The sequence below is a fragment of the Nicotiana sylvestris genome, chromosome 2 (assembly GCF_000393655.2).
Source record: "Nicotiana sylvestris chromosome 2, ASM39365v2, whole genome shotgun sequence".
Lineage (NCBI taxonomy): Eukaryota > Viridiplantae > Streptophyta > Magnoliopsida > Solanales > Solanaceae > Nicotiana > Nicotiana sylvestris.
Window position 1 is genome coordinate 86,640,406 of NC_091058.1, and position 9,303 is coordinate 86,649,708.

The 9,303-nt window shown below is 37.8% G+C and overlaps 1 protein-coding gene across 13 annotated transcripts in view; it reads right to left on the bottom strand.

The window, feature by feature from the left end:
- Positions 1–3,977, bottom strand: part of LOC104247357 (uncharacterized) — a 24,228-nt gene extending 20,251 nt beyond the window's left edge. The window contains exons 1-4 of one of the 13 annotated variants that reach the window (XM_070168055.1): positions 3,705–3,977; positions 3,436–3,593; positions 3,106–3,180; positions 1,450–2,818 (exon numbers count right to left, since the gene is read on the bottom strand). The gene's annotated coding sequence lies outside the window, so the exon portion shown is untranslated. Of the gene's footprint in view, positions 1–3; positions 3,594–3,704 lie in introns of those variants that run through there. The other 12 variants (XM_070168054.1, XM_070168053.1, XR_011405389.1 and 9 more) reach the window with 12 other exon arrangements.
- Between the last annotated feature and the right edge of the window lie 5,326 nt (positions 3,978–9,303).

The following is a 9,303-nucleotide window of genomic DNA, read 5'->3' on the forward strand; positions in this document are numbered from 1 at the left end:
CAATTAGTGCAAAACACTAGCGATTAAAGCGCAAACTCAACTAAAGTGCAGTAAATTGGAGTGTAATAATCGACTAAAATACGTAATTACAGCCTATCATCGACAGCCTTCCTAAAAATGTAAAAAATAGGAATAACATATGAATACCCTGTCCTGTATCGGCTTACATTACATCTCTTGTAGAGTATGTCCTTTAATTTTGCCTTTGAAGTCCTTGGATAAAGAGGTTCAAAATAGGTGTATCATTCATCCCCGAATGCAAATGTTTTTTCCACAACTCTACGAAACCTCTTGTCACATTGTCTCTCACATATTTTGGCTAGTAATCATGATGCTTAAATGCTCGCCCTGAGGTCTCTCCTAAATGAATTGTACAGGATCAAGAAGGTGTATGACTTGTTCTTTATTTCCTTTGCCTTAGATGAAATCCCTCAGCTCCCACAGAGTTATGTTGTCAATCAACACAAACACACCGGAATCTTTTTAACCTCCCAGTTGTTGTTTCTTTGGATTCTTCAGTCAGATTATCCGGTTGCAAAGTTGAATTTTCCGCACTACACCCAGCCTGATATTTCCTTCACAATTCGACATCTCAATCACTTCCTCAGCCTTGCAAGGGTCGTTTAAGTGCTGTCATATTTTCTGTGACATCTGCTGAATGAACTTGTCCTAGCAATATTGTTAAGTATAATTCAACACTCAGCAGTACAGTTTCTATTTTCGAGGCTGGCCTTAACTCGGTTTAGACCTATGTTGCTCGGACTCTCCGAAAATGTCTCCGGGTGCGTGTCGGATCCGACATGGGTGCGACAACAATTTGGAGAGTCCGCGCAACATGGGTTTAGACTGCTCCTATTTCTAGAGTGTTATTACTAGTTAGTATTTCATTACAATTCCTCGGCCTTTTATCTGTTTGAAGTCCAAGAGATTGATCCCACTGTTTTATTATCTTATGTTGAGGTTGACTAAGCAGCTTTACTTAAACCTGTATGATGGGCTATCTGTTTCTGCTGCTGTACTAATACATTGTGACATCCAGATTGCCCAGCACATTGCCAAAAATCTTATTTTCCATGTGTGAAATAAACACATTGCTTGCCAGTTCATCTGGGGTGCCTCTCATATTTTATTTCTCAATTAATCGATAATTACCATGTAAACATGAATACCTCATATGGGTCTTACACAGAACTTTCCACGGAGTCATTTTGATTTTCTTAGAACATCTAGCTATTCCTCTCCTTCTGTTTTCTTTCTGACTGACTTTCCAAGTTAGCCTCTTGACTCTTTTTTGTGGTTTTGCCTTGATTCTCTGATCAAACATACACTCACTTAAAAAATGCATCACGGTTCATATTATAGAATGCAATACCTCCATAAACTGGATGAGACAAATTTACCAGCAAAAAAGAAAGTAAAAGGAACAGAATCACACTCGAAAAGCAATACCTGAAGAAGTACAAGTATCTTTTGCAGCCAAACATTATCATTGACCAAACTCAACCCCATGAATAGCTTGTTTTACCCAGCTACCAGCCGAAGAAAAGCTTGCACAGCAACAAAAACAAAAATCTTGAACAACATTCGCCCTTGCTGTTGTGTACGAGACATCTGCACCCTCTCTACACAGGAAAAGAGACCTTCCATCTTGTACTTGCTCACTGTTCGACATAACAATGGATTTACCAACAATCTACTACTACCAAAGCACAGTAACAGAAACCTCTGCTTATCTACAAACCCAAAGCCTACAATGAAACACGCAAAAAGCAACCCGAGCACCTGGTGCTAAAGCACATCTACAGTACTAGAATGGATAGCTCAAACAGCAAATTAAATTGATTATAACATACATCCTCAAAATCTTTAGATATGCAGAAGTATCACTATAATTAAGTTGTTCTATACAACAGCAATTTCACCTCATTTATTTGAACTGAAAACATGATCGCTATCTAACCTTCAAATTTCATACTACTGCTAAAGTAATTCTGGCATATCCTCTGTATTGGTAAAAGATAATTGGAACAACAGCCACCAATGCCAGCCCTCCACGAATGTGATACCAATTGCATTCAAGTTTAGCAGACAAAATCTTACTACAGCAAAGAAATTTCAACCGATAACTAGAAATCAGAATGATGGCCACCAATACCAGATTTACAAAGTGATGCAGGTGAACTCTCTAGTTTTCGGTTGCAGAAAGTTCTAACCATTGCAGACCTCCAACTAATATTTGAAATTCTCCAAGATTCATCGCAATTCTTTTTCTTTTGTTCCGAAGATTCATCACAAATTCACTAGGGCTCATAATAATATATGGTGAATGATAAAGAAGAGCAATGACACCTCTAATGCAGAAGTGTCAGATAACTGACAACATTGAAAGGAAAAATCAATACCAGTTTGGATACTCTATAACTAGCAGATATTCGGCTCTTCATTCTGCTGCAATTAAAATTCAAGTCTGTAGATCACATCTGTATGTAGGTAATCGCTTTATCAAATTATAGACGCATCAAGTTGAAAGCACTATACATTATTTAGTTTTCTGCGTCTTACATGCATTATTAGTTGTGAATTTGGGCAAAATCAAAATTACAAGCCTACAATGCATACCTGAGGTCCAGCTGCCAATGTACAAACAACCCACTTAGAAGTTGCTTAGCTGATTAGATAGATAAGTTCACGTGGATACCGTAGCAAGCAATTTCACAGGATAATTGGTTTACTAATTTTGGGGTTACAACTGTGATGAAATTCATGTCCGACACTTTGGGAGATGGGAGATCGCATTCGCCATCCACTACAGCGCTAACTGCACAAACTTGCGACATATATTAAACCCGAATTAGGTGTTGCTTCCATTGCAATGAATTTAGAATAATTCTGCTAAGCATAATAATATTACTCGCTCTTGTTTTCTGACAAGTATGCATATAACATATCAATTGCAAATTAAGTAGAAACGTCTTGTGTTTGGGTTGCTTCAATTGACAATACTTGGAATAATTCTAGTAGGCATGAATCAAAATATAAGCTCTTATTGCCTTAACACTATGCATTATAATCAATTGCAAGTTCAACCAGAAACGTGTTGTGTACCTGAGATGGGCTGCGAACTAAGGATATATAGTTCGTTGAGAATTTGCACTTAGGTCAGACGATCAATTTATGCATCTACGTAGAGCGTAAGGAGCAGAGAAGAATTAGAGAAGCAAGAAAACACACACACACACAGAAATGAGGGTAGAGATCCCGGGCCAAAAAGTTCCCGTGCTATCTCCACCCCAAAACCCGCAAAAACAAATCTTTATTAAGTGAGCGACCTGCCATGAGAGCGCACCCGACATGGCAAAGGCCAGAGTTGTAACAGAGAGTAATTTAAAAGGGACTTGACCCCCTGAAATTAGGCCTTTTATGTCCCCATTATACCTATTACATCTTCATTCAACATGAGAAAATTCCTACGGATGTTCTCCACGCTTCTGAATACATAACCTTGATTCACATCTTACAATATGGAAAATCCAGCAAACCACGCAAAGAATTTTAATTTGTCTGCATTCCAGCTTTTTGAGCCAAAAACTTTCCTGAACGGCAAACCCCGGAAACAATTGAGCATAACAGCGGAAACCTCCAGCAATTGCCAATCAAGTACCAACAAGATAAGCAAAAGAAATCTATGTAACCATGATTCTTACCAGAGGCAAAGAAGGCAGGAGAGACCATCTTATCAGAGCAGCCAACGCGACAGCTGAGATTGTAGAATCTCAATAGTTGGTGTTGTAGTTGAGGGAATATAAAGCCTATATATAAGATGGTAACCGACTAAGATAAGAACTTTTTGCGTGGCGGCTACAAAATCGTAGGAGGAAAACATAGCCGACTTAGATTAAGCTGTACGATGTACGACGTTTCGTTTGTGGCGGTTGATCCAATGATTAGAACAATCTGGATTTGACCACTGGTTCTGTGACATGTGGTGAACTCGCATGTCCTCTTCCGAATTGAAAGCTTAACCGCAAGCAAGTCCAAGAGCAGCCCACATATGATATAACTAAGCCCATCAGAAGCCTTTAACATTAGGCCTAAGCTCCGGGCCATTTGTATCTATATCCGTTTTTTGTATCACGTTTTAATTTGTATTCGTTTTGCAAAAAAAAAATTGCAAGCGTACCCGTTTTTCGCATAACTTCAGCATACGAGACTGAAGTAGCAAAGACAATCACGCAAAACTTCATCATTCTAGTAGCCGGGCCTGAAGTTCAGCTCTAGAGCCGAAGTTTTTGTTTTGTAACTTGTGAAGTTTTTGTTTTGTAACTCGCGAACTTCAGCTCTAGAGTTGAAGTTTTTGTTTTTGTGTTTTTGTTTTGTAACTAGCGAACTGAAGTTTTTGTTTTGTAACTGGCAAACTTCAGCTCTAGAGTTGAAGTTTCTATTTTGTAACTGGCGAACTTCAGCTCTAGAGCTGAAGTTTTTGGTTTGTAACTGAGGAACTTTAGCTCTAGAGCTGAAATTTTTGTTCTATATTTGATTAACTTCAGCATGTTTTATGCTATCTGATCCAAACTCTTCTTTCTTTTGTCCAATATGTACGCAGTATACAAGGTATCCGTAGTTTTCACTCACGTTTAAGTTTGTCAACACATTGGACTAATAAGCAATATATCTTGTATGTAATGAGAAAAGGTAGTTTCCTTAATTTTGGAAATATTGTACCTTATCATAAACCCAATGTCCATTACCATCACCTCCATCTCCTCTGTACTGTTCTGAATTATTGTAAAAGGAGACGACATAATGTATTTAATAATATTACCAGCTTGACATTTGCCACTTTAGTTTGTTTCACCGAAATTCACAAATACAGAACTGAAATTTCAAAGAACTTTTATTGTCTCTTGGTTTGGGATTTTTAATGTTATAATAATCCAAGTAGAAGTCCTCAATATATTTGCTTTAGCTTCATTAATCAAAGAGAGCAATGTTGAAGTCATCGTTGTAGAAGAAGAAAGAAGAAAACGAAGGAGGAGGAGAAAGGGGGCTGAAGTTATTTAAAAAGTGGGTACAAGTTAAAAGTTTTAAAAAAATGGGTATAGGTTAAATGTGAGCGACCAAATAGGGCGCCCCGTGCAATTTTTACCTAAGGGGAATTTGCATATATATCCGTTTTTTGTGTCACGTTTTAACTTGTGCCCGTTTTGCAAAAAAAAAATTGCAAGTGTACCCACTTTTTTGCATAACTTCAGCATACTGGGCTGAAGTAGCAAAGACAATCACGCAAAACTTCAACATTCTAGTAGCCGGGCTTGAAGTTCAACTCTAGAGCTGAAGTTTTTGTTTTATAACTGGCGAACTTCAGCTCTAGAGCTGAAGTTTTTGTTTTGTAACTCGCGAACTTCAGCTCTAGAGCTGAAGTTTTTGTTTTTGTGTTTTTACTTAGTAACTCGCGAACTTCAGCTCAAGACCTGATGTTTTTGTTTTTGTAACTGACGAACTTCAGCTCTAGAGCTGAAATTTTTGTTTTGTAACTGGCGAACTTCAGCTCTAGAGCTGAAGTTTTTGTTTTGTAACTAGGGAATTTCAACTCTAGAGCTGAAGTTTTTGTCTTTGTAACTGGGGAACTTCAGCTCTAGAGCTGAAGTTTTTGTTCTATATTTGATTAACTTCAGCATGTTTTATGCTATCTGATCCAAACTCTTCTTTCTTTTGTCCAATATGTTGCAGTATACAAGGTATCCATAGTTTTCACTCATGTTTAAGTTTGTCAATGCATTGGACTAATAAGCAATATGTCTTATATGTAATGAGAAAAGGTAGTTTTCATTAATTTTGGAAATATTGTACCTTATCATAAACCCAATGTCCATTACCATCACCTCCATCTCCTCTGTATTGTTCTGAATCATTGTAAAAAGAGACGACATAATGTATTTAATAATATTAACGGCTTGACATATGCCACTTTAGTTTGTTCCACCGCACAAATACAGAACTGAAATTTCAAAGAACTTTTATTGTCTCTTGGTTTGGGATTTTTAATGTTATAATAATCCAAGTGGAAGTCCTCAGTATATTTGCTTTAGCTTCATTAATCAAAGAGAGCAATGTTGAAGTCATCATTGTAGAAGAAGAAAGAATAAAACAAAGGAGGAGGAGAAAGGGGGCTGAAGTTGTTTAAAAAGTGGGTACAAGTTAAAAGTTTTAAAAAAATGGGTACATGTTAAATGGGGGCGACCAAATAGAGCGCCCCGTGCAATTTTTACCTAAGCTCCTAACACTTGGCCCATCTATTCAGGAGTAAAATGGATATAGCATAAGGATTTTTACCTTCCTATACAATATTTGAAATTTATTTACTAAAATTATTCTAATTTTATATATTACCTACCTAAATAAGAATTACTCACAAATTATATATATATATTTCATTATTAATGCCTTAAATTAGAGGATTTAGTTACACCCTTTTACTTTTTTCTCTCCTCTCCTCTTTCACTATTCTCTCTCTCTCACTATATATACATATATACACACACACACACAATCCATTACTAGTGCCTTAAAATAGTGGATTTAGTTTCACTATTTTCCTTTTATATTAAAGTGGAAAAATATTGGAAAAAATCCTCTTTCCCTATGTTGTTTTTCAGCTGCGTTTTTAATGTAATTTCAATTGGTTTTCCATGGTTGTTGTAAGCTCTTTGGACTATTTTCGAGCATATTTTTGCGGCTGTTGATGGGTAGTTTTTGTAACGACCCGATCAGTCATTTTGAGCATTTGCATTCTGCTAAGCTATTTGAAGTCTTGAGCAATATTGTATGATGTATTATGACTTGTGTGAATCGTCGGTTTTGGTTTTTAGGTTATTCATAATCGATTTGGAAGAATAAATTTTATTGTTGAAGCTTTAAGTTGTAAGATTGACTAAGTTTGACTTTTTAGTATTTTGATCTCGGATTAGAGATTTGATGATTTCGTTAGGTCCGGATGGTGATTTCGGACTCGGGCGTACGCCCGTATTTTCATTTGGATGTTTCTAGAAAGTTTCGGCACAATGGTGAAATTTTGAAATTTGAAGGATTGGAATGTTCATACGTTTGACCGAGAGTTGAATTTGAGGATATCAGATTCAGATTGTGGTTCCGAAAATTGGAATAGCTTTATTATGTCATTTGGAACTTATGTGCAAAATTTTGGTTCATTCCGGGTGAATTTGATATGTTCGGTGCGAGTTTTGGAAGTTGAAAGATGACTTGTCGGGATGTTCGAACGTGGTCCCGAGGGGCTCGGGCGTGTTTCGGAATAATTTCGGGCTATTTTCCTTCATGTTCTCACTGCTGGTTCTGCTGATGTCTGGTGCACCCAGTGTTCTTCGCGATCGCGGATTGAGGGACGCGATTGTGTAAGGGAAAATTTGAAGCTGAGTAATTCCTCCTTCGCGTTCGCGAGTAGCTTTACGCGTTCGCATAATTTTCTGGAGATTGGGCATCGCGTTCGCATAATTTAGCCCGTATTCGCGTAGTGGTGAGTTGAGAAGCTGGGGGCAGAAGCGTTTTCTTCGCGTTCGCGTTGTTCTTGTCGCGATCGCGTAGTGTAGGATCCTGTGTTCATCGCGTTCGCAGGTGATGCTTTGCGAACTCGTAGTGTATTTTTTAGAGGCTGTTGAGTTTGTTCTTCGCGATCGCGAAACATGTCCCGCGATCACATAGAGTATTTTTGCCTAGTGATTATAAATACTCTATTTCGGGGGTTTCAGCCATTTTTGCATAATTAGAGCTGTAGAGCTCGAAATGAGGCGATTTTGAAGTGATTTTCACCATATGGATTGGGGTAAGTGTTCTGTACTCATTTTTAATTTTATATCATGAATCTATCTTCGTTTTTGGCATTTTATTGAGGGTTCCAAAAGAGAAATTATGGTTTTTTGGCTAAAGCTTCAAGGACCAAATTTTCGAGTTTTGAACATCGATTGGGAGTCGGAGTTGAGTGAAACTAGTATGGTTGGACTCGTAACTGAATGAGTTGTCAAATTTTATAAGTTTCATCGAGTTCCGAGGTGCAAGCCTAGGTTTGACCTTTTGGCCGATTTTGGGCTTTTGATTAAAGATTCGACCTTTGTCATTTGGAATTATTTCCTTAGGCATTGATTGATGTATTTGAGTTGCTTTTGGCTAGTTTCGAGCAATTCGGAGGTCGGTATGCGCATGATGGCATTTTGAGGCATCGTTTGGCTTGCTCGGTATTGGATTTTGCTTGTTCGAAGTAAGTAATACTTCTAAACTTGGTGCTGAGTGTATAAAACCCCAAATTACGTGTTATGTGTTTGGTGTTGAGGTGACACACATGCTAGGTGACGGGCGTGTGGGCGTGAACCATGTGAATTGTGACTTTGTTATTTTTGTGGTACTGTGTAGTTACCTGGTCTTATCTGCAACCATGCAATCTCTGTGCACTAGAGCTTTTGAGATGTGATTCATGTTAGAAACCATGTCTAAGCTACATGATTATTTTGTTGGGAACCACCGAGGTCATTTTTGCTGTTGAGTTATTTGCTTACATTGAAATTACATACTCAGTCATACACATTCATTTACATATCATATCTCTGTCTCTGTCACCATTTATTGATACATCACATCATCATTTTTGGGATAATTTTTATGACATTGTGATCCTGAGAGACGAGAGAGATTGATGACTAAGCGAGGCCGATGACCTGATTGTGAGGATATTGATTTATGATCGGAGTGGGCTGCACGCCGCAACAGATGTTATTGATTCATGCCATGATTGACTTATTATAACGCTTGGGATGAAGGAGACCCTCTAGAGTCTGTACACCCCCCAGTGAGCACAAGTACCTACTGATTGCGAGTACCGAGTGATTGGGAGGATTGAGTGACTGTGAGGACTGAGTGGCTGTGAGGACTGAGTTACTGGGAAGACCGAGTGAATTGATACTCTGAGAGTTTGCATATGGTTTTATCACTGAGTTGCATCGCATTCGACATGCACACTTGACATACAGACATAGAGATGCATTCTCCTCATGTTGTATGATATCATGACATTCATGACTTCTCACACATATTGACATATAGGCATAAACATGTATTTTCCTCATGCCATTTGAAAACGAAACATTTACCTGTTGAAAGTTTTGGAAAAAATTATAGTTTTCAAACTTACTCGTATTTTTTTGGCGATTTCGATAAAGGATTTGGGTTTTCACTGATAATACTTCAAAAATAGACCTATTTGCTGTATCTGTGAATGAGCTGAGCATTTTATCTCCG